The sequence below is a fragment of the Oryctolagus cuniculus genome, chromosome 18 (assembly GCF_964237555.1).
Source record: "Oryctolagus cuniculus chromosome 18, mOryCun1.1, whole genome shotgun sequence".
In the NCBI taxonomy this organism is placed as follows: Eukaryota; Metazoa; Chordata; class Mammalia; order Lagomorpha; family Leporidae; genus Oryctolagus; species Oryctolagus cuniculus.
The window spans coordinates 47,193,985-47,218,256 of record NC_091449.1 but is presented as its reverse complement, the minus strand read 5'-3'; the positions used below and the strand labels follow the sequence as shown (position 1 = coordinate 47,218,256).

Sequence of the window (24,272 nt, the reverse complement as noted above, 5' to 3'; positions counted from 1 at the left end):
TGGAAGAATTATAAAGAACATGAGGTTAGAAAACATAAACCAAAGCAGAGATAATTGTGAAAACAAATCTAAAGAAAGAGCTGTTGTAGAAAAAAACAGCACCATGGTTGTATTGAGGAATAATTCAGGAATAGTTACCTTTTGTGAGCCGTGAGTACACAGAGACAGTGAGTATAGAGTGATTCTATTTTGATGTCTATTTACTTGCTTAATATATTTAACCCATTTAAATGACAGATGCAGCAAGAAAGACAGACAGCAAGCTCTCATTTGATTCACTCTCCAAATACCCATAGAAGCCAAGGTTAGGTCAGGCTAGGAGCCTGGAACTCAGCCTGGATGACAGAGACCCAAGTACTTGAGGCCTTACCTGCTACCTCCTAGAATGTGCTTAAGCAGGAAGCTGGATTTTAAGCAGATCTAGCACTTAAACCTAAGCACTGTGGTATGAGATATGGAAATGACAAACAGAATCTTAACCACCAGGCCAAATACATCTGTGCTGATATTTGAGTGCTAAATATCCAAACAGTAAACTGATGCCTTCCTTCTATGTAGTAAACGATTAAATAATGATACTTCCACTCTACTTTTCCTGTGACTTTTATTTTTACAGGTTTGCACCTTCCTTTACTTTTTTTTTTTATTTGACAGATAGATAGTGAGAGAGAGAGAGAGAGAGAGAGAGAGAGAGAGAGAGAAAGGTCTTCCTTCTGTTGGTTCACTCCCCAAATGGACGCCATGGCCGGTGCGCTGCGCCAATCTGATGCCAGGAGCCAGGTGCTTCCTCCTGGTCTCCCACTCGGGGGGTGCAGATGCCCAAGCACCTAGATCATCCTCCATTGCCCTCCCTGGCCACAGCAGAGAACTGGACTGGAAGAGGAGCAGCCGGGAATAGAACCCAGCGCCCATATGGGATGCCGGCGCCGAAGGTGGAAGATTAGCCAAGTGAGCCATGGTGCCGGCCCCAACCTTCCTTTACTTTCTTAGTCCTTCTCTATGGCCTACCTAGTTCCTTACCAATTATTAGAGTTGATTTACTTCAACTATCATCTGTTGCTTAAAGCAATACACAAAGTATTTATTTTTTAAAGCTTTATTTATTTATTTGAAAGGCAAAGCAATAGAGAAAGAGGGAGAGTGGGTGAAAGAGAGAGAGATCTTCTAACGACTGCTTGACTCCCTAAATGGCTGGGACAATAAAGCTGGACCAAGCCAGGCTAGGATGAAGCCAGGGACCAAGAACACTATCCTTATCTCCCACCTGGTGGCAGAGGTTCACATAGTCCATCTTCCACTGCCTTGGAGGATGCTGGATCTAAAGCACAACAGCCAGGACTCAAAAGAGCCCTCCAATATGGGATGCTGTGACTTAAACTAATGCACCACCCTGTGGCTACTATCATATATTACTTTAGAGTCAAATCCACGAAGCAAAGATTCTAAACAGAATTCCTGTGTCTTCTAAGTCGTGTTGGTTGCCTGCTTATTTTTTATCTGTCAGTTGTGTACATCAGGTCTTAAAAATTTATATTATAGGGGCCAGCACTGTGGCACAGCAGGTTGACGCCCTGGCCTGAAGTGCCGGTATACCGTAAGGGTGCTGGTTCGAGTCCCAGCTGTTCCACTTCCGATCCAGCTCTCTGCTATGGCCTGGGAAAGCAGTGGAAGATGGCCCAAATCCTTGGGTCCCTGCACCCACGTGGGAGACCCGTAAGAAACTCCTGGCTCCTGGCTTTGGATTGGCGCAGCTCCGGCCACTGCGGCCAATTGGCGAGTAAATCGTCGGATGGAAGACTCTCTCTCTCTTTGTCTCTCCTCTCTCTATGTAACTCTGGCTTTCAAATAAATAAATAAATATTTAAAAATAAATTGATATTATAGATACATTAAAAAGATTATCTGTTAGAAAGTTCTAGAGAGATTGGAAACAGAGTAGTAATCTTGTATATAGCTGACTCTCTGCATCCACTAATTCTGCACCCATGGATTCAACCAAATATGAGTCACAAGTATTCAAAAAATAATTGAATATGTACTGAATATATACAGAAAATTTTCCTAGTAACTGTTCCCTTAACAAGATAATGTGACAATTTTTTGCATACCATCTATGCTTATGAGGTTATATAAGTAATCTAGAGTTGACTTAAAGTATTCACGAAGGTGTGGATAGGAGAAATGTAAATGCTACATCATTAATATAAGGGACTTGTTTTTGATATCCAAGGGGTTCCTGGGAGAATCTCTTGTGGATACAGAGGGAGGATTGTATTTTTAAATATTAAAAAGCACTGAACAAAAGTTAGATTCTTGAAAATAAAGCAACTGAATATATACATAAGTAAACCATAACAATAGCTTAAGAATCAATTGTTTTTTTATCAGCTTAGTTATTATTGAAGCTATTTGGCATGAATCAAAACAGAGTTGTGCAAAGCATTTTGTAGGACTAATCAGGAAAAAAAAGTTTATCTATCAAAGAGGTGCTCTAAAAGAGAGACCTGAGGGTGAAAAGCCTTATTGTTACAGCTATCACTCAAGGAAGTTTTTAGATTTCAATAGGAGCTACGTTCTCAGTCACCAGAAATGTTTACATGGCTAAAATAGATTTGCAAAATTATGTCAGGGAATATTAATTTTAGTTCATTCGTTGATTAATTCACTAATTTTACAATAAATACTAATTAAGCAGCTAGTAACAGTCATGCTAGCTGTTCAGCAGGTGAGGAAGGAAGATCATCATCTTTACTCAATATTAGCATGAGAAGACAGATTCTCAATAAATATGTGCAGTCCACTGTAGTCTGCAGAACTAAAATAAAGACTGCGGTAGGTCATTTTGTGACTGAGATGTACAAGCCACGACTTGCATAGAGGGTATTGGTATTGAAGGATGAATGCAAATTCTTCGCATGGACTGCACAGAAGGAGCTTATGTAATGGTGCAGAGCCTCAAAAGTGCATCACAGGATAGTCAGCTAAGATTTTGGATTAAGAAATCAGAGGAATAATTTCAAACTCTTGCTTTTCCCCTGTTTATTCCTTTCTAATATCTCACCAGTCTCCCCAGTTACTTAGTGTATACTGGACATCGGCCAAGAAGTTTATTGGATGGGGGCTGGTGCTTTGGCACAGTGGCTGAAACCACAGCCTTCAGTGCCAGCATCACATTTGGGCACCAGTTCAAGTCCCAGTTGCTCCACTTCTGATCCAGCTCCCTGCTAATGTGCCTGAGGAGGCAGAAGAAAATGTCCCAAGTGCTTCAGCGCTTGCATCTGTGTGGGAGACCTGCAAGAAGCTCCTGGCTCCTGGCTTCTGCCTGACCCAGCCAAGCTGTTGCAGCCATTTGGGGAGTGAATCAGCAAATGGAAGATTTTCTCTGTTTCCTCCTCTGCCTTTCAATTAAATGAATAAAGTAAACCCTTAAAAATTAAAAAAAAAGAAGTCTATTGGATCAAGTACTCTGATCCTCATGATGGTTCTAAAGTTATTTCACAGATGACACACTGAGTATCTGGTTTGTGGTAGCCTCCATGTTACAAGGCTAATCCACAGGGATTTTGAACCATGTAGATTACCCCCGAGAATGGCTTCCAGGAAAGCTAACCTTATCCAAGTCATCTTCATCTGAGCTTTGAACATTAACCTCTTTGCCTAAATTGGCCTTATTTTATATCTAAACCACATATCAGGCTCTGTGTTGGTTGCTTTAATAACACCATTAAATCAACAGTAACAATAATAACAAAATTGCTACATATAATGGATCCTGGTTTGTGTAAGGCAATTTTTTTAAGCTTTATTTATTTATTTGAAAGTCAGAGAGAAAGTTACACCGAAAGGAGAGACAGAGAGAGAGAGAGAGAGAGAGAGGTCTTCCATCTGCTGGTTCACTCCCCAGTTGGCTGAAATGGCCGGAGCTGTGATGATCTGAAGCCAGGAGCCAGGAGCTTCTCCTGGCTCCAGGGTCTCCCACGTGGGTACAGGGGCCCAAGTGCTTGGGCCATCTTCTGCTGCTTTCCCAGGCCATAGCAGAGAGCCTGGATCGCAAATGGAGCAGCCGGGACTTGAACCAGCGCCCATACAGGATGCCGGCACTGCAGGCAGTGGCTTTACCCGTTGCACCACAGCACTGGCCCCATGTAAGGCAATTTTTTAAATCAATATTAAAGCACAGAAATGGCTAACTTTATTTGACAAATGGAAAAGCCCAGGTTAAGCTTAGCCATTAAATTGCTCAAGGAGACAATATCACAGTGGTAGGAAAAACAGAAGATTCAGGTCTGTCTGCTACTAGAGTCAGTACATGCTCAACCTCATCCCAGGACTTCCTCTGCCTAGAAATGGGCTAAATCTACCGCCTCACAGGCCTTCAGGCTGTGCTTACTGCTACATGAGGATCAGAATATACCAATACTGTCAGCAGAAAAAACTCCTGCAGTCATTCAGAGACAAGAAATAACACAAGACTGAAATGGAAGATCGGAAGTGCTTACATAGACCCTCAGGGGGAGGCACCCATCAGGCAGCTGCATCAAACAGCACTATCAACTCCCATTGATTTGATTGTCACCATTTTTCAGGTGAAAAACTGCTCTACTGAAGCCCTAAGATGCACTGGGACTGTGGACATCCTCAGAAAACTCCCACACATCTCCTTAGCAGCACACCTGTCACTTCCTTGCAGGAGTGAGGATGCTATTTTTTCCCTGAAAATGTATTTTGAAACACTGGCATCAGGTGTGTTTGGTCTCTGTTCTTCAGCTGCAGAATCTAATAATGATGATTAGGTTTTCTTTTTCAGTCTCAAATACTTTATTAGAGGTACAATAAATACATCTTAGGAAGAATTAAGTAATGATAATTGACATCATGATAAATGAGGTAAATGATTGTAGCGGTAGCTAATATTTGTTAAGTATTCACTACATGCTGGCACTGTGCTCATTCAACTCCTATGACAGAACTAAGGGTAAATGTACTACTTTTTCACTTTACAAATTGAGAAGCTAGTGTGATATACATGCTCCAAGGTGACTCTCAGTGAGGCACACTGTGTGTCATGCTCTCCCCTTGAGTACAGGCAGCATTTGTGGCTCATCCAAAGTGAAGGGACTTTTCAGTCGTAATTCTAATTCCAAAGCATTTGAGTCTGAGTTAATGGACGAGAATTCATCTTGGGTGACCCAGACGGAACCAACTCAGTTCTACAAAAGAGTGTCAACTAGTTTCCATATGAGGAAGATACATCATCTTCTTGATCAGAAGTTAGAATTTTGGATGGGAAGGCAGATTCTAAGCAGTGATTATAATTCAATGTCACATATAGAACTTGAGCAGAGGAAGTGATAGGTTCTCTTGACAGAACCATCATGAGACACAGCATGCATGGACAATGTCAGTATTGGAGGATGAATACAGAATTTCTGGGTAAACTATAGAAGAAGGATTTAGGTGATGACACAGAGCTTCAGAAACATATTGTCATGCAGTCAAGTGGGTGGGATTTGGCAAGAGAATTCACATGTTTTCTTACTTACCTTGAAGAAAAAATAAACCAGGAGTTTTACAGTGGCAAGGGAATTAATTCAGCAAATAATTTAAGGGAGCTTGGCAAAGGATTCTTCCCCAGGCAAGCCTCTGATGAGAGTGCAGCCTGACCAACACCCTGATTGCAGTCAAGATCGTGAACTCTTGAGGGAAGGACTCAGCTAAAGTATTCCAAGTTCCAGACATATGGAAATTCAGAAAATGTATGTTTTAAAAATAATTTTTAAAATAAGCTATATTTATATAATGTAATGTTAAGCTTTTTAAAGCATGTAATTCAGTTACATTTAGTACATTCAACCAGGTTGTAAAACCCTAACTACCATCCATTGCCAAAACAAATACATCCCCCAAAAGAAAACTTGGTAATCATTAATCCACCATTCTGCAGCTCCATTTCCCCAGCCCTTAGCAGCGACTAATTTGTTTCCATCTCTGTAAATTTACGTATTCTAGAGTTTGTCATACGAATTGAATCATGCAAGAAGTGACCTTTCTGTCTGACCATCATGACCTAACTAATGTTCTTGTGGTTTATCAATACTATAGCATTCAATAGGATTTCATTCTTCCTGTGGATAATTATATTCTACGGTATGAATACATAGCATTTATCGGTCCATTCATCTGTCAATGACCATTTGGCTCGTTTCCACCTGTTGGCTACTGTGAATAGTTTTGCTGTGGGTGTATTCACACATATTGGTTTGAATGTCTGCTTTCAGTTGTTTTGAGTATTTAACAGCAGTGGAACTTGTGGGTTGTATGGAAATTCTGTTTGCCTTTTTGAGGAACTCCCAAACTGTAGTAAATGTGTTTTTAGCCATTCAATTTGTGGCAATTTGCCACACAATGATTGATGATAAATGTCCTTAGGAACAAAGCATTCAACATTGTACACAACAAACAAAACAAAACAAAAAACCAGTATGGAATTAGAAATAGGAAGATCAATTATTTGCTCTCAGATCTGTGTCAGGTACATTAGGTATAAGCACTTCCCTGTCAATTCATGTTTTCTACAAAACTTTGGTGAATTGCCCATATGTCAGCGGTTCTCAAAGTGTCTACAGCAAGAGTATCCACATCACCTGAGAGCTTGTCAGCAATGTAAATGATCAGGTCGTACTCCAGACCTACCGTGATCCAGCAACCTTTGTTTTAACAGACCATTGGGAGTTTCTGAGGAATACCGAAGTCTGGAATCCAATGCTATGGTCAAATAATAATGTAGGCATTGATGCAAAGGCAGCTATGGAAATGATTTTTCCCCAATGAGTTCAGAGTTTATTAAGGAAAACTGATAGATGAGCAGACAGTTCCAACACAGTATAATTAGCAGCAAAAGAGAGGGTATAAATTATGTTCTATTAGACGCAATGGAAAGCTAAATCCTCCTAGAAAACATAGGCTTCTTTTCAGGGAAAGTGACTTTCAAGAAAGGCCTTGAAGAAATAGGACGTCTGCAGTCGATGAAAAAGAAGGACATCTGGAGAATGCAAATTTCCTGTGTAAAATGATGCATCACAAGTGGATGTGTTGGAGGGTGTAGGAGGCAAATCAGAGAGTGTAGCAGAGAATCACGAAGGACGAGAATGAACAGCTGTCTTAGTTCCTTTGAGCTGCTATAGGAAAATATCATAGATTGGGTAGCTTCTAAACAACAGAAATTTATTTCTGGCAGTTCTGGAGGTTGGGAAGTTCAAGATCAAGGTGTCACTGTATGTGGTTACTAATGAGTGCCAGTTTCTCATGGGTGGACGGTTTTTGCTGAAACCTCACATGGCAGATGAGGCACAAGTTCATTCTGCCCTCATAGATGGTTTAATCATCTCCCAAAGGCCACACTTTGTAGTACCATCACTTAGAAAGTTAGAATATCATTATATGAATTTTGAGCAGACACAAACATTGCAACCAGAGCATCCAGTGGTCTCCAAAAATTTTGGACTTTATCTGTTACACTTAGTGAATCAATAAAGAATAGTTAGGAGAAATAGCATCTACTTGGAATTCAACTTAAGAAGGTCTGAAGGCTAAATCTGATGGAAAAAATATGTAGTACATGAATAGGAAGACTGTTACATAATTTTTTACTTTGTTAAAGACATAGCATCAACAGGCCTCACTGCCCTCTAAAATGTTCATACACATTAATTCTTTCAACTCTACTCAGTCTTCACTTAAATATTAGTTATTGATGACTATTATGAAATTTTTGTTGTTTTTAAACACCTAGAATTTTAATGCTGTAAGGTATTGCTTTCATCATCCAATTTATGCAAGTCCCTCTCTTGATTTTTTTTTTTTTTGGTTATGGCCAGTTAATATTTACTGGGTTAATAAGGATGATACTGAATGCTTATATTAGTTAGGAATTATTTGACATTCTTTTGCTATTAGATACAGTTATGCACACTAGTCTAACTTGAATACATATATGAATCATTTGTGTTTTTGTTAAATTGCAGATTCTGATTCAGAAGTCCTAGGCTGAATCTAAGCTTCTGTATTTTTTTTTAACTAAAGGAGTTGACAATTTTATTTTCACATTTCACAATACAAATGAAAACTGCACTTTTTGAAATCCCACTTCCCCCCAAAACTATTCTTTCTTTGATAAGAAGGGGGGCAAGTCTTCTTTGTCATGCTGTTAGAAAACACCCAGAGTCACAGCACCATGATCTCCCGGTGAAGCAGGACAAGCGATACAGAACTGCCAGGAAGAGGCCTCCCCTCTCTCCTTATCTGTCCGGCGAGTCTTTCCTGGATGAGTGGGCACCATCATGAAACGGGCAGGAGGTCTCATCATTGGGGGCCCCGGCATCATTGTCATATGGCCTCCCATGGGTCATTCCAGGAGCATGTCCCCCTGGCATCATCCCAGGAAGAAGGAGGGCCCATCATTGGCATCATGGGAGGGACTCCCATATGAGGTGCAGGCATCATACCAGGGCGAGGAGGACCCGGGAGACTGGGGGGAGGTGGGATCATCGCTCCTGCAGGAGGAGGAGCAGAGAATGGAGTAGGCGGTATCTTTCCTTGTTGAAATGCAGCCGTTGTTTTGTGGATCAGGCTCGGAGCCTGCTCTTCCATCCATTTCTGATAGTAGTCTTTCACATTCTCTTTGTGTTTCCTACCACTGCAGTGCGTCTTTCTCCCAGATGGGGAGTCATGGGTGAGGTACATATCGCAGTAGTCACAGTAAAACTCGGGCATGTTCTTCTGCAGGCCATTGGCCACTCCGTTCCCCGCCGCCCGGAAATGAAGCCTAAGCTTCTGTATTTCTAACAAGTTCTTCTGTGATGTTGATGATTCTGGACAAAAAAAAAAAAATGTACTTGAGTTGCAAGTAGATGCACAACCTTGTTTTGTAAATAAGAAAACATAATTAAGATGGAAAAGGATTTACCAATATGAAAGAACTAGGAAGTAGTTGAGTCAGGATTTCAACTCTGGCTATGGAGATGCCGGAGAATGCAGAGATCAGAGTCACCAAAGGGAATTTTGGAGATCAAGCTGGTCTTGCTTTATGATGAGAAATTATTAGGAAGAGACGGGAGATTGGATAAATCGATTATCATCTCTCTATGAAAATCTTTGAAAACTCCTGAGTATCTTTCAGTTGATATATTTTCTTTTCTTTCTTTTTTGTTTTAAATATTTATTTATTTACTTGAAAGTTAGAATTACACAAAGAGAGAAGGAGAGCCAGAGAAAGAGAGAGAGGTCTTCTATCCACTGCTTCACTCCCCAGTTGGCCACAACAGCTGGAGCTGTGCCAATCCAAAGCCAGAAACCAGGAGCTTCTTCCGGGACTCTCACGTGGGTTCAGGGGCCCAAGGACTTGGGCCATCTTCTACTGCTTTCCCAGGTCACAGCAGAGAGCTGGATCAGAAGTGGAAAAGCCGGGGACCAACGTCACGGCTCACTTGGCTAATCCTCCGCCTACAGTGCTAGCATCCCATATGGGCTCCAGGTTCTAGTCCTGGTTGCTCCTCTTTCAGTCCAGCTCTCTGCTGTGGCTTGGGAAGGCAGTGGAGGATGGCCCAAGGGCTTGGGCCCTTGCACCCGAGTGGGAGACCAGGAGGAAGCACCTGGCTCCTGGCTTCGGATCGGCGCAGCGCCAGCCTTAGCGACCATTTGGGGGCTGAACCAACGGAGGGAAGACCTTTCTTTCTGTCTGTCTCTCTCACTGTCTAACTCTATCTGTGAAATTAAAAAAAAAAAAAAAAAGAAGTGGAACAGCCAGGACTTGGACCAGCACCCATATGGAATGCAGGCACTGCAGGCGGTGGCTTTACCCACTGCATCATCGTGCCAGCTCCAGCAGATACATTTTCAAAAGTTTGCCTTAGAACTAAAGTTAACTAATGGAATGCCATGATAAATAGAGTTAAGAATGAGTGTCACAATCCAATCAAGGTGTTAACATATCTGAAACTGTTATTTAGAAGTACTAGAAATTGATTTCTCTGTTCTAGAGGCTGAGAAATACAAGTTCATGGCACCAGTGTATTCAGTGTCTTGTGAGGGCCTATTCCAGCTGTGGCACCTTGGTGGCTCATTCACATGGCAGGAAAAAACAGGCCAAAGAGATTGGAACTCTTTCTTTCTTTCTTTCTTTCTTTTTTTTTTTTTTTGACAGGCAGAGTTAGACAGTGAGAGAGACAGAGAGAAAGGTCTTCCTTCTGTTGGTTCACCCCCCAAATGGCCGCTATGGCCAGTGCTGTGCCTATCCGAACCAGTAGCCAGGTGCTTCCTCCTGGTCTCCCATGGGGTGCAGCGCCCAAGCACCTGGGACATCCTTCACTGCCTTCAAGGGCCACAGCAGAGAGCTGGACTGGAAGAGGAGAACCAGGACAGAATCTGGCGCCCCGACCGAGACTAGAACCCCGGGTGTCGGGGCTGCAGGTGGAGGATTAGCCTAGTGAGCTGCGGCGCCGGCCAGGATTGGCACTCTTTTATAAGGGCTTTCATCTTGTTCATGGAGTTGGATCTTTTGTGATCTAATCACATCCTAAAGTCCCTATTACAATTGTATTGGGGATCAAGTTCAACATGAATTTTCTTAGTGCGTACATGCAGTTCATAGCAATATATTACCTTAGATATACGTCAGTCTTACCTTCCATTTTACTGATAGGAAACTGACCTACAGCGGAGCTCCAAGCAAAAGTGTATATCTAGGATCAAGCTTAGGTGAAATAAGACATACCTGCTTCTTGCTTGTGACATTTGGCTCACTTTGGGGACTCTGTAAGAGACTAAATGTGTATACTTAAAATTGTTAGTACAATGTATGGATTAGTCCTTTCTTTAAAAACCAGATACAAAAAAAAAAAAAAAAAAGGCCAGCACTGTGGCTCACTAGGCTAATCCTCTGCCTTGTGGTGCCGGCACACTGGGTTCTAGTCCCAGTCGGGGCGCCGGATTCTGTCCCGGTTGCCCCTCTTCCAGGCCAGCTCTCTGCTGTGGCCAGGGAGTGCAGTGGAGGATGGCCCAGGTGCTTGGGCCCTGCACCCCATGGGAGACCAGGAGGAAGCACCTGGCTCCTGCCTTCGGATCAGCACAATGCGCTGGCCGCAGCGCGCTGGCCGCAGCGGCCATTGGAGGGTGAAGCAACGGCAAAGGAAGACCTTTCTCTCTGTCTCTCTCTCTCACTGTCCACTCTGCCTATCAAAATAAATAAATAAATAAATAAACCAGATACAAATGATTGTCTATTTCCGTATGTCCTAGAGGACTGTGCCTTTCTAAGTATGTGTATTTGGATTTGCTGACCCTATGTCTTATTCTTGTTTTTTTTTTTTTTAATTTATTCATGTATTTGAAAGGCAGTTACAGAGAGGTAGAGGGAGAGAGAGAGAGAAAGAGAAAGGGAGAGAGAGAGAGAATCTTAAATCCACCCTCTGGTTCATCCTCCAAATGGCCTCAATGACTGGAGTGGGCCGATGTGAACTTAAGGGCCAGGAGTTTCTTCTGGGTCTCCCACGAATTTGCAGCAATCCAAGCATTTGGGCCATCCTCTGCTGCTTTCCCAGGTGCATTAGCAGGGAGCTGGATTGGAAGTGGTGCAGCCTGGAAATCCATCTGGTACCAATATTGGATGCCAACACTGCAAGTGGCCGCGTTATGCACTATGCCACAATGCCATGCACCCTGCATCTTATTCTTAAAAGTTACTGAAACTTCTTTGATAAAGCAAGAGCATCTGTTAGTCAGTTTTCTAGGTTAATCTTGTTGTTGTATGCAAAAGGAGGAAATCTATTGACATGAGTATATGTTAGGGATTGGGGAATAGTATTTATAGTCACCCTTTTCCATGAGAATAGCCGATGTAGGTGGTGCAGACATTGGCAGATTTTGCCACAGGGCCATTATTTACAAGGTAAGCCTTCTCTGTCATGCTTTTCTTGTTTGTTAATACACTCAAAGGGGAAATCAGCAAACTCACTAAGCATCAGAGGTGTCCTTATTGAGTGTTAAGTCTTCATATTGCTTTTGAGTCAAAGAATTCTGGATTATCTGAAACCTCAATGCCAAACTGAAATGGAGATTATCCTACATACTCTGCATAATTCAAGGCAGCCAAGCCGCAAGTGGTTTGGAACTTTATCTTATTTATAGGATTTGCTCCTTACTAAACCTGCAGTCATGTGAGATCACTTGAAGGCCATAACGAGCCCTGGAACACCACAATGAGTAGAGTACTGCTTCCTGCTTTTCATTTTCAGAAGCACAGTCAGAGCTAATCTTTAAATGGGAAACAAAACAAAACTAAACAAAACACGATTTCAATTAGTTTCTAGGCAATAGCAGCCTCAAAACTCATTTACTTGATTCTGTCAGTTCTCAATGTTCTTAGTCACCACATTTCTGGAAACTGAAGAAGCCAGCAACATTGTCACAATAGTTTGTGTATCTGCTGATCTATACTTAGGACTTTGTCATGATATATACATATTGCACACACATACACAATTTGATGAAGTGACAAGTTCTAGAGTATCTTTCTAAAATGTATTTATTTATTTATTTGAAAGGTGAGAGAGAGAGAGAGAGAGAGAGAGAGATCTATCTATCTATCTATCTATCTGCTGGCTTACTCCCCAAATGGCCAGAACAACCGGATTTGGACAAGGCTGAAGCCAAGAGCTAGGAAATCCATCCTGGTCTCTCATGAGGGTTCAATATTCTGTTGCTTTCCTAAGTGTATTAACAAGAACTTAGAATGAGCACAACCAAGGTTTGAATCAGCAATTTGATGTGGGATGTCTGGATCACAAACAGAGGCCTAATCCACTAGGCCACAACACTGGCCCCTCTAGGGCATTTTAATAACTGAAAATTTGCATCCAATGTTTTTGAGATACCTTTCCTTGGAGAATTATTTCTGATGTGGACAACTGAATGGAGAACACAGAAATTCAGTAACACTATTGTTGTGGGAAGTGGGCAAACACCAAGGGGAAAAGATGTCATCGTGCATAGCTGAGTCACAGTTGGTTCCCCATAACCTATCTTATTCTCCAGTACCTATAAAATGAAGAGATTGAATTTGTTGGCTGTCACAAGGTTACATCACTACAAAATTATGCTAAGAAAGTGAGGATGAAATGAGATGTGCATACCTTGACAGGGGACTTTTTTTTTATCCATGTACCCCTTAAGAGAGTGCATGGTTTGTTTGTTTGTTTGTTTTTGACAGGCAGAGTTAGACAGTGAGAGAGACAGAGAGACAGAGAGAAAGGTCTTCCTTCCGTTGGTTCAGCCCCCAAATGGCCACTATGGCTGGTGCACTGCGCTGATCCAAAGCCAGGAGCCAGGTGCTTCCTCCTGGTCTCCTATGTGGGTACAGAGACCAAGCACTTGGGCCATCCTCCACTGCCTTCCTGGGCCGCAGCAGAGAGCTGGACTGGAAGAGGAGCAACCGGGACAGAACTGGCACGCCAGCTGGGACTAGAATCCGGGGTGTCGGTGCTGCAGGCAGAGGATTAGCCTAGTGAGCTGCGGCGCCAGTCGGCAGGGGACTTTTAAACCAAGAAACACAAGTACCCTCAAGGAGTCAGTTTAAATATGATAAAATTAGACATTTTCAAATGCCTGCAACCAATAATCAAAAAATCATCAATCGAAATATAATATGGCTAAGCCCACTTCCTTCCCTACCTGTTGCATTTCCTCAGTATCAAAGCTGAGTGGGCCCCATTTGTCTATTTAGCATTTGATGTGTATTTCTACAGAAGATGTCTCTTCAGCAAGTTCACAGGTACAGCAGCAAAATAGAATTTTTTTTGGATCATTGAAATACCACAGATAATTAATTCAAAAAGAGCTCTTGAGAAACCTGTGAATGAGGCAGAAGATGTGCTTCAGAGAACTTCATTGTCAAAAGTGAAAGGCAGTGGCATCACAGGAATTCTTCCAAATTTTAATTTGATGAAGGAAGCCCAGTCTGCTGGATGTTCTCTAGCCTGAGACTCTGCACCATTAATAAATATCGAATATTTCCAACATGAGCAGCCCATCGAAATTAAAAGATTGAATATGGCTTGTTGGTTTACTTTCTCTCAGTTCATCTATGTTTAGGCTGGGGGGCTGCCCTTATCTTCTCTCCTGTCCTCATCACTTCCTATCAGCTGCAAAGCCGCAAACATTTGATTTCACAGACTCTCACCCCAATGCCAATACTGTTTTTTTGTCTCAACAAATATTGTTTAAATTATAGAAATTATTCTCTTCTTCCTTGTCTTGCCTCTTCAGAACCTGTAATTTGGTGCTGAAATTATGTGTTTAAGTTTTTATATCTTATTGCATCATCTTCCAGAAAATTTCAAATGGAAAAGTACAGTCCATATTGGTATGTATTAAAATGCCTAACTCTTTCTTCTTCCATTTAACGATCACATCACTGATCTTCCTTTTTTCAAATATTTGAGAAATACACTGTTCACTATAAATATAATGGATTTCCATATCTCTTTTCTCAAGACACATCATAAGTCGGTAAGATCCTTTACTTTTATGTGTAATAAACTCTTACAGTAAGACTTAAAACCTTATCCTCTCTGTGAAACAATTATTAGGTCATCATGAACCATTGGTTGTCCTTTTCTGTAACAAAATAGTAAACTGTTGATACATCTGTGGCTGCTTATAATATCAGTTTTTACCATGGACCATGAGGGAGAACTCAGTCTAGTTTAACTCCTGGGCCTATACTGTGCCAAAAATATTTCAAGTACTAGATAAGTGGTATATGGGAAAAAGTAGCAAAGGAAGAACTAGAAAAGGGCATTTGGGAGAACAAGAAGAATCTGTAAGGGAACTTAATGTAATGGAGGAGTAGTACCTTGAGTTAGTTCTGTGTTGCCTTGTTTGGAGAATGGTCAAGCATATTGCCAGGAGTTACCTATGTTCTATATTTAGGATCACTAGACAATCAGCTTTTTAGGATTTTCTCTTAGCAGCTGGTGGCATTTTTTTGTACAAAACCATTTTAAGCTCCTCTTTCTTTTCAACCATATCCAAATGTAATCAACTCACCAAAGCACAGAACAGGTAGCAGGCAGTGGTCATCACATCAGCAGATACTGGTTATTGTATGAGCAAGCACAAAGGAGGATGTCTATAACTTGGATTAGGGAAAGAAAGCAGAGTACCATGATTAACCACAGATAGCATTAGCAGAGTGTGTTGGAATGAAAAAAAAAATTGTACAAGCTAGTTAATTACAACTCAATAATCAAAGCATATTGTTCTAACACAGGCGGAGATAAAATAAATTAGAAATAAACCTTCTTTGACAAATAATGGACCTCCTAGCATAAAGTAGACACCGTGCATTATGAAGCAAAGTCAAAAATAAACACAGGGACTGGTGCTGTGGCACAGCAGGTAAAGATGCTGCCTGCAGTGCTGGCATCCCATATGGATGCTGGTTCGAGTCCTCCCTGCTCCACTTCTGATCCAGCTCTCTGCTATGGCCTGGGAAAGCAGTGGAAGATGGTCCTTGGGCCCTTGTACCCACATAGGAGACACAGAAGAAGCTCCTGGCTACTGGCTATGGATCAGCACAACTCCAGCAGTTGCGGCTGCCTGGGGAGTGAACCAGAAGATGGAAGACCTCTCTCTCTCTCCTCTGTCTCTGTCTCTGTCTCTGTCTCTCTCTTTCTCCCTCTGCTTCTCTGTAACTCTGCCTTTCAAATAAAATAAATAAATTTTTAAAAAAATGAACACAACTATTTCCTTAACTCCATTAGCTAATAGTAATCTCGGGGTCTTTGTACTGATAACAAAAGAAATAAGCTCATATTCACATTTTGCCCAGTTCAGATCACTGCATATTCCCTGTGGATTGAGACACATTTGCTCTTGGCACATATTAGCAGTGACCGCAGGCAATGTTTAGTAATATCTGAAGCCATTTTGGGTCATCGCAGCTTGGAGTAGGGTCAAATTCTCGTGCTCCTGACAGTGAGTGAACAGAAGCTAAGGCTACTGGTAAATATACTACAGTGCACAGGTCTATCCCACAACAAAGGCTCACTTGGTCCAAAATGTCATTAGTGTCATGTTTGAGAAACCTGCTTATTGATCATTCATTCGGATATTCTCACCAATTCCATTATTTATTTTGATGAAAATTGGCTAAGAAAAGCAAGTAAAAATAAATAATCTAAAAGTTGATGCTCAGACCTAATGAGTTTTGCTTAGTGGTAATTTCCTAATCATCGTATTCAAAGACACAGAAATCAAGAAAGTCCTCCCTTCTTCCTTCCCAGTCTATCATCAGATGCAGATTTCCAGTCACATTTGAATTGGGGACATTTTATGCAGATAAGAAAGTAGAACAAAATTTCCAAAGATGATGATTCATGACTATGGGGCCAGATTCCTCAGCAGGACTGGAGTACCTACCTGAGACAGAATAACTCTCCCAGGTGGGGTTCCGTTCCATGTACTTGTCAGTCTTCTCGGACACAAAGTTGAAAGAGCACTAAACTGAGTACCAGAGAATTTGTATTCATATCTTGGTTTTGGTCTTGCCTTTGTGTGCTGTCTACGTGTTCAAAATGGATGACCAAAAATATTAAGCCATTTCCTACTCTCTCTAGAATCATAGTAATTTCTGAAAATATCAGTGTGGAAACGCTCAATGTAAATCAGGGCCAGAGTTGGCCTAGTAGTTAAGCCACCAGCTGGAATATCCATCATCTCATGTAAGAGCACCTGTATCAGCTACACTCTCAATTCCATGTTCCTGTTAAGGCACACCCTAAGAGGTAGTGATGAGGGTTCAAGTAATTGGACTCCTACTACCAGGATACACTTACATGGTAACCTGCCCTGACCCTCCACACAACCCCTAGAGACTTGGAACACACAAAGATCACAGGGAGATTAGCTGGTTTTTGTGCACGCAATGGGAATGTATTTCTCACACTTCTGGAGGCTGGAAGTCTGAGATCAGGGTACCAGTATAAGGTGGGGTTCTGGTGAGGATGCTCTTCTGAGTTGCAGACTGCTGATTTCTGCTTGGTGGAAATAACAAGAGGTTCTATGGAGATCTTTTAATAAGGACACTAATCCCACCAATAGAGCTTTACTCTTTATGACCTAATTATCTTCCAAAGGCCCACATTCTGATGCCTTTCCTTTGGGGGTTAGGATTTCAACACAGGAATTTCAGGGAAGATACTGTTACAGAACCTCGAATGCACTAAGTGTTCTAAAGCTGAATAACTCCTTTAAAGCTATTCCACAGATAGAACATCCTTTTGGATTTTTAATTTTTTACTTTTTATTATTTGTATAAAGGGAACAAATTTCATGTACTTTGTAATACAGTTTTTTTTTATTTTTTATTTTTTTTATTTTTTGACAGGCAGAGTGGACAGTGAGAGAGACAGAGAGAAAGGTCTTCCTTTGCCGTTGGTTCACCCTCCAATGGCGCACCGCGCTGATCTGATGGCAGGAGCCAGGTGCTTCTCCTGGTCTCCCATGGGGTGCAGGGCCCAAGCACTTGGGCCATCCTCCACTGCACTCCCTGGCCACAGCAGAGAGCTGGCCTGAAAGAGAGGCAACCGGGACAGAATCCGGCCCCCCGACCGGGACTAGAACCGGGTGTGCCAGTGCTGCAAGGCAGAGGATTAGCCTAGTGAGCCGCGGTGCTGGCCTATAATACAGTTTTAAGAACATATGATACTTCCTACCATACCTTTCTCCCTCCCTTGCTCTTATTTTATCTTCTTAATTTCCTGTTTTTCTTTTAATTTTTTCAGTGACATCTTTTCACTTTATAATCACAAGATTAATCCTCTGCTACATAAAGAATTCAACAAATAGTTTGTAGAAAAATCAGTGTTCCCACATGTTGTACAGTAACCAAATTTTAAAGTGTCAGTTTCACACATATATATTAAATTTTTTCTTACTATATGTATTAGTTACCACAAATCAGAAAAAACACACAATATTTGTCTTTTTGGAACTGTCTTATTTCATTAAGCATAATGGTCTCCAATTATATCATTTTTAGTGCCTGAGTAATATTCCATCATGTATTCCAATTATTTCTTTATCCAGTTATTATTTGATGGACAACTGGGTAGATTCTGTATCTTTGTTACTGTGTATTGTGCTGCTATAAATATAGGGGAAAAGATAGATCTTTCATATGCTGATTTCATATTCTTTGGATAAATTCCCAGAAGTGGAGTTGTTGGGTCGTATGGTAGATCTATTTTCAGATTTGTGAGGAATCTCTATACTGTCTTCCACAATGACTGTATTAGTTTCATTCCCATTAACAGTGTACTAGGGTACTTCATCTCCACATCCTCACCAGTGTTTGTTATTTTTAAAATTTTTGGATGGTAGCCATTCTAAGTGGGGTGACAGGAAACATCATTGTCATTTTTATTTGCATTTCTCCGATAGAAGGTGATCCTGAGCATATTTTCATGTGTCTGTTGTCCACTTGTATTTCATCCTTTAAGAAATGCCTGTTCATGTCCTTTGCCCATTTCTTAACTGGACTATTGGTTTTGCTGTTGATGAGTTCCTTGAGCTTCATATATGTTCTGGATATTAATCTTATATCAAATATATGGTTTACTAATATTGTCTCCCATTTTATTAGCTGCTCCTTCACTTTTGCTGTGCAGAAGCTTCTTAGTTTGATGTAATCCCATTTGTCTATTTTCATTTATATCACCCGTGCTTCTGGAGACTTATTCAAGAGTTCTTTGCCTATGCCAGGGCCTTGAGTGTTTCCCCTATGTTTTCCATCAGTAATTTGATAATTTCAGGTCTTCATCTTAGGTTCTTGATTCATTGTTGGTTGATATTTATATACGGTGTAAGGTAGAGTTCTTGTTTTATACTGCTGCATACAGAGATCCAATTTTTCCAGTACCATTTGCTCAAGAGACTGACCTTTATCCAGGGAGTCATTTTAACTCATTTGTCAAAGATTAGTTGATAATGGATGTGTGGATTAATTTCTTGGGTATCTAATCTGTTCCATTGGTTCCTGTGTCTATTTTTGTGCCAAAACCAGGTTGTTTTGATTATACCTGCCCAGTAATATGTCCTGAAATCTGGTATTGTCCTGCCTCCAGCTTTGTTATTATTTAAGATTACTTTAGTTATCTGTGGTCTCTTGTGTTTCTCTATGAATTTTAGGATCTTTTTTTTTTTTTAGATCTGAGAATGTACTTGTTATTTTGATTTGGATCACATTTCCTCTGTAAATTGCTTTGGTTAATGTGGACATTTGATGATATTAATTCTTGTAATCCACATACAAGGAAGATTTTTGCATCTTTTGTCTTCTATTTCTTTCTTCAATATTTTATAATTTTCATTGTAGAGATGTTTCACATCCTAGGTTAAATTTATCCAAAAGCATTTACATTTTTTTAGTAACTATTGTGATTAGAACTGACCTTGCAAGTTCTTTCTCAGCCATGGCATTATTTGTGTATACAAATGTTTCTGATTTTTGTGTGTTGATTTTACATGCTGCAACTTTGCCAAACTTCAATGAGTTCCAACAATATCTTAGTGTAGTCTTTTGTTCCCATATGCATAAGACCATGTCATCATTTGGCCGGCCCCATGGCTCACTAGGCTAATCCTCCACCTGCAGCGCTGGCACCCTGGGTTCTAGTCCTGGTTGGGGCGCCAGATTCTGTCCCAGTTGCTCCTCTTCCAGCCCAGCTCTCTGCTGTAGCCCGGGAGTGCAGTGGAGGATGGCCCAGGTGCTTGGGCCCTGTACCTGCATGGGAGACCAGGAGGATCACTTGGCTCCTGGCTTTGGATTGGTGCAGTGTACTGGCTGCAACACACCAGCTGTAGCGGCCACTTGAGGGGTGAACCAATGGAAAAAGGAAAACCTTTCTCTCTGTCTCTTTCTCTCAGTGTTTAACTCTGCCTGTCCAAAAAAAAAAAAAAATCATGTCATCTGCAAACAGAAATAATCTAAATTCCTCCTTTACCTTTATATCTTTTTATGTTTCTTGTCTTATGGCTCTGGCTAAAACTTTCAGAACTACTGAACAGTAATAGTGAGAGTAAACATCCTTGTCTGGTTCTGGATCTTAGTGGAAATGCATTCAGCTTTTCCCCATTTAATATGTGTGTGTGTGTGTGTGTGTGTGTGTGTGTGATATTGCCTTGATTGTGTTGAGATATGTTCCTTTTTTTTTAATCATGAAAAATTTTCATCAAATGCTTTCTCTGCAGCTATTGAGATGATCATATGGTTTTTATTCTTCAATTTGTTAATATGATGTATTATGTCAATTGATTTAAGTATGCTGAACCATGCTTGCATCCCAAATATGAATCCAAACGTGGCCCTAGTGAATGATCTTTCTGATGTGTTGCTGGATTTAATTAGCTAGTATTTTGTTAAGGATATTTGCACTATGTTCATCAGGGATATTGGTCTATAGTTCTCTTTCCTTTTGTATCATTTCCTGGTTTTGCAATTATATTGATATTGGCCTCATAGAAGAGTTTGAGAGGATTCCCCCTCTCCCCCCTCCACAATTGTTTTGAATAGTTTAAGAAAGAATTGGGATTAGTTCTTTATTTTTTTTTTTAATTTATTTGACAGGTAGAGTTATAGACAGTGAGAGAGAGACAGAGAAAGGTCTTCCTTCTGTTATTTCACTCCCCAAATGGCTGCTGTGGCCAGTGCTGTGCTGATCCGAAGCCAGGAGCCAGGTGCTTCTTCTGGTCTCCCACGCGGGTGCAGGTGCCCAAGCACTTGGGCCATCCTCCACTGCACTCCCGGGCCACAGCAGACAGCTGGACTGGAAGAGTAGCAACTGGGACTAGAACCTGGTGCCCATATGGGGTGCCAGCACCGCGGGCAGTAGATTAGCCAAGTGAGCCACAGCGTCAGCCCAGGGATTAGTTCTTTAAATGTTTGGTACAATTCAGCAGTAGAGCCACCTGATCCTGGACGTTTCTTTGTTGGGAGGATCATTATTATTGATTCAATCTCTGTTAGTTTTTGGTCAGTTTAGATTTTCTATGTTTTTATGACTCAAGAAGGAGCTTTTATGAATACAGCCGTGTACCTACTCTCCTCTCTTTCCATTAATCTGCTAGAATATTAATCAGTTCTTAAGGCCATCAAATTTTGGTTATTTTCCCTACCCTTCCAGGCAATTTGGAAGTTGCTTCTAGAGGAGCAGATGTTGTACATAGAGGGTGATTCTTGAACTCTACTGCCGGTAAGAATCATTTGGGAGATTTGTTAAAAATACCCTAGCTAGACTTCTAGAGATTCAGCTATTCCAGCAATAGTTGGTAAATATTGATTGCTTTAGCATCCTTTAGTTATTGTTTTTTTTTTTTTCACTGATATCATCTACATTTTATTTCAAGGGGCCAATGATATTCTCAGGTCTGCAGCTAGTCTGAGGTTGACCTCACACTTATTTCTTTACCAGTTCATGGATAGAGACTTCTATAGTTTTGAACAATGCTGTCTTTTGTTACTGTAACATTTTTTTACTTTTTTTTACTGAAACCCTTTTTTCTTGAATGGAATGTGGTTACTTCTATTAGATCTGTAACTCTTGAATCCTTTGTTCCCACATGTGATGAGTTGACTGAAGATGAAATCATGCATGTGAGCTTATCATATGCATGGGAAATATATCTAAGATGTGCTCATATTCGACATTTAAGAATACATAAATTTTTCAATGAGAAATATACCCACATTCCTGTAATTTATTCTGAAGTGCATTTTATACTGTTAGTGTTTGATATTGGAGTTGAAAGGGAGAAAAGTACATATGTGCTGTGACTAAGACCCTTAAAATAATTTATATTATGTTGGTTCTTGACACTATGCTTTTGCTTCTGTTGAAAAATATCTTTGTGCCTATCAAATGTGTTTTATTTTTAACACATTTTCATATATGTCAAAGTAGGGTTTTAAACTAAAGTTCATTACTGAGATTGCATCCTTCAGTTCACTTCCACTTTATGTCTCATTCTGAAGAGTGTTTAAGCTCAAATAAGACTCTGGATTTAGAGGTCAGACATTATAACAAAACACAGAAGTGTCAAATGATTTTTTGCACATGATAAAGTAATATTATACAGATATTCATGGAATTGACAGTTTGGTACAATTTTGAAAGATCTGTTGTTACTAATAAAAATACTACAACAAACTAAGAGGGTCTTCTTTAAACATCAAAATTGTGAAGTTTTTTTCACATCAGTGCAAATAATTCTGCTAAATAAATCAGATGTTTTTGACATTTAATAACTTTATGAAGTCTGAGAATGGTTAACATTCCTTATGGATTTGTTTGAAAATATGTTAAATTAATATTTTTCTATTCTGCATTAAGGATTTTGAAGGTATATTTACCACTGGTATATAATAAAGGCCATATTCCTACTGTACCATGCAGGATATGCTAGCTTTGGAGAAAAAAATATTAAACTATATTTGTGTATGTATGAAATGAGCATTATAATTGAAAAGAGTCATTATTTTTGGCTACTTTGTCTGTGAAATCCCTACTAGGATATATACACAGCCATTATTTATCATCTCTTTGAATTATGTTTACAAAGAACAATTGAGTTCAGGTTTTAGTGTAACAAATTGTAAGCAAACTTTTCTCATATGATATGTAATTCAACCACAGCTTTATGGGAAAGATTTGACACACAGAGATCTTAAGGAAGGTTGAAAATCTCTCTCCTGATTTTTTGGCTTCTTTGTGAAGCCAAGAGTTCAGTGAATTGAAGATCCTAAGATTAGGTCTTATACCTATCCACCTCCACGAAGATTTTTCAGAGATGTTCCTGAATATTCATTTCACCAATGACTCCAGATTTCTGTTATCCATGCAAGTCCAGCAATGTAGCAAAAAGCTATTCTTCACTGTCACACATGTCACATAGATGAGACTCTGCTGGCAGTACAAGATAAGTAATATCTTCTGGAGGAGAGTCAAAGATGTAAATCCTTTCCATGCCTTTTGTGCTGCAGGCTTGTTTAGCAAAAACTGTCTGGGTGCCGGAGAAGTTGATCTCCTCCAAATGACTTACAAACTTCCAAACCTCCAGGATTGTGAGGAAGTGGGGAGGGGAGGACAGAGACAGGAGCAGGATGGATTAGACAGCAGAGTAGAGGAGAGAAGGTGCCTATTTCCCTTGTATGAACAGTGTGAAGTATTGGGTCTGGCAGGAAACTTAGAGAATTTATCAGTTCTTTTAGATGTTTCCTTCTATCTTGCAATGGAACCTTGGATAAATCATAGAATTCTCTAGTCCTCAGTGTCCTCATTTGTAAGGTGGGAATCATTACCTATGATACTTACTTCAGAAGAATGAGCATTCTGAGGGTACAATGATTTTATAGGTAATAGAGTTTATGCTACTGCAGCTCTGTGTTTGGCCACAATTCCAATCCAAATGGTCCATTTCTTATTTTGCATAAGGATATACATAGGAGGCAACTCCCAGAGAGCTCCTTTTAACAGTATAAAATGACGAAACATAATAAAATATTATGATTGGCATTGTGAAACTAATTTTGCTATCTTTAACTAGGAGTTGGGAGCAGCGGTCACTAAAATATTTGTGGTAAAATACCCAGAGTCTGTAATCAGGTAGACCTTGGTTTGACAAGGAACAAGCTTATTAAACCTCCTTGAAAATTGTCTGCAGAGTGAAATAATGATAGCATCTTTCTCTGGGGATCGTTCTAAGTCTTAACAAAGGTCGGGCTAATGTGTCTTCTGTCCAGAATAGAAATGCTTTCATATGTTTGTGGTTGTTGATTTTCTGTTGCTTTGTTGTTATCCTTTTCTGTAATTGCTATATCATAAGGTTTTACTGAATAAGTACATCTGTGCAGCATTAAGCCCAAAGAGATCTACAGAGCTGTCCGTGTGATGAGCAGACCAACCGCACTGTAGCATCTACAACTTGGACCCCTGGCTTATTAACTTTCAATTTCAGGCTCATATTTAAAAGCTCTTGTTTGTCTCTTTGTTTTCTGTTCATAGTGTTCTGGGTACTTCTAGGCCATCTGTCCCAAAAGGGAGTCACATGAGTATCTCATATTTCACTTTTAAATAATCTGGAGGATAATTACATGTTACTTTGAGGCATATTTTTCACCCTGACCTTATAAATTGAAATTATGTGTGCTGCCTAGGCTA

General features: G+C 40.3%; 1 long non-coding RNA gene and 1 pseudogene across 1 annotated transcript in view; one reads left to right on the top strand and one right to left on the bottom strand.

Moving 5' to 3' along the window:
* Positions 1–24,272, top strand: part of LOC127491316 (uncharacterized) — a 189,088-nt gene that overhangs the window by 16,293 nt on the left and 148,523 nt on the right. The gene's annotated exons all lie outside the window — the stretch shown is intronic.
* On the bottom strand, positions 8,107–8,787 carry LOC100340229 (U1 small nuclear ribonucleoprotein C-like; annotated as a pseudogene).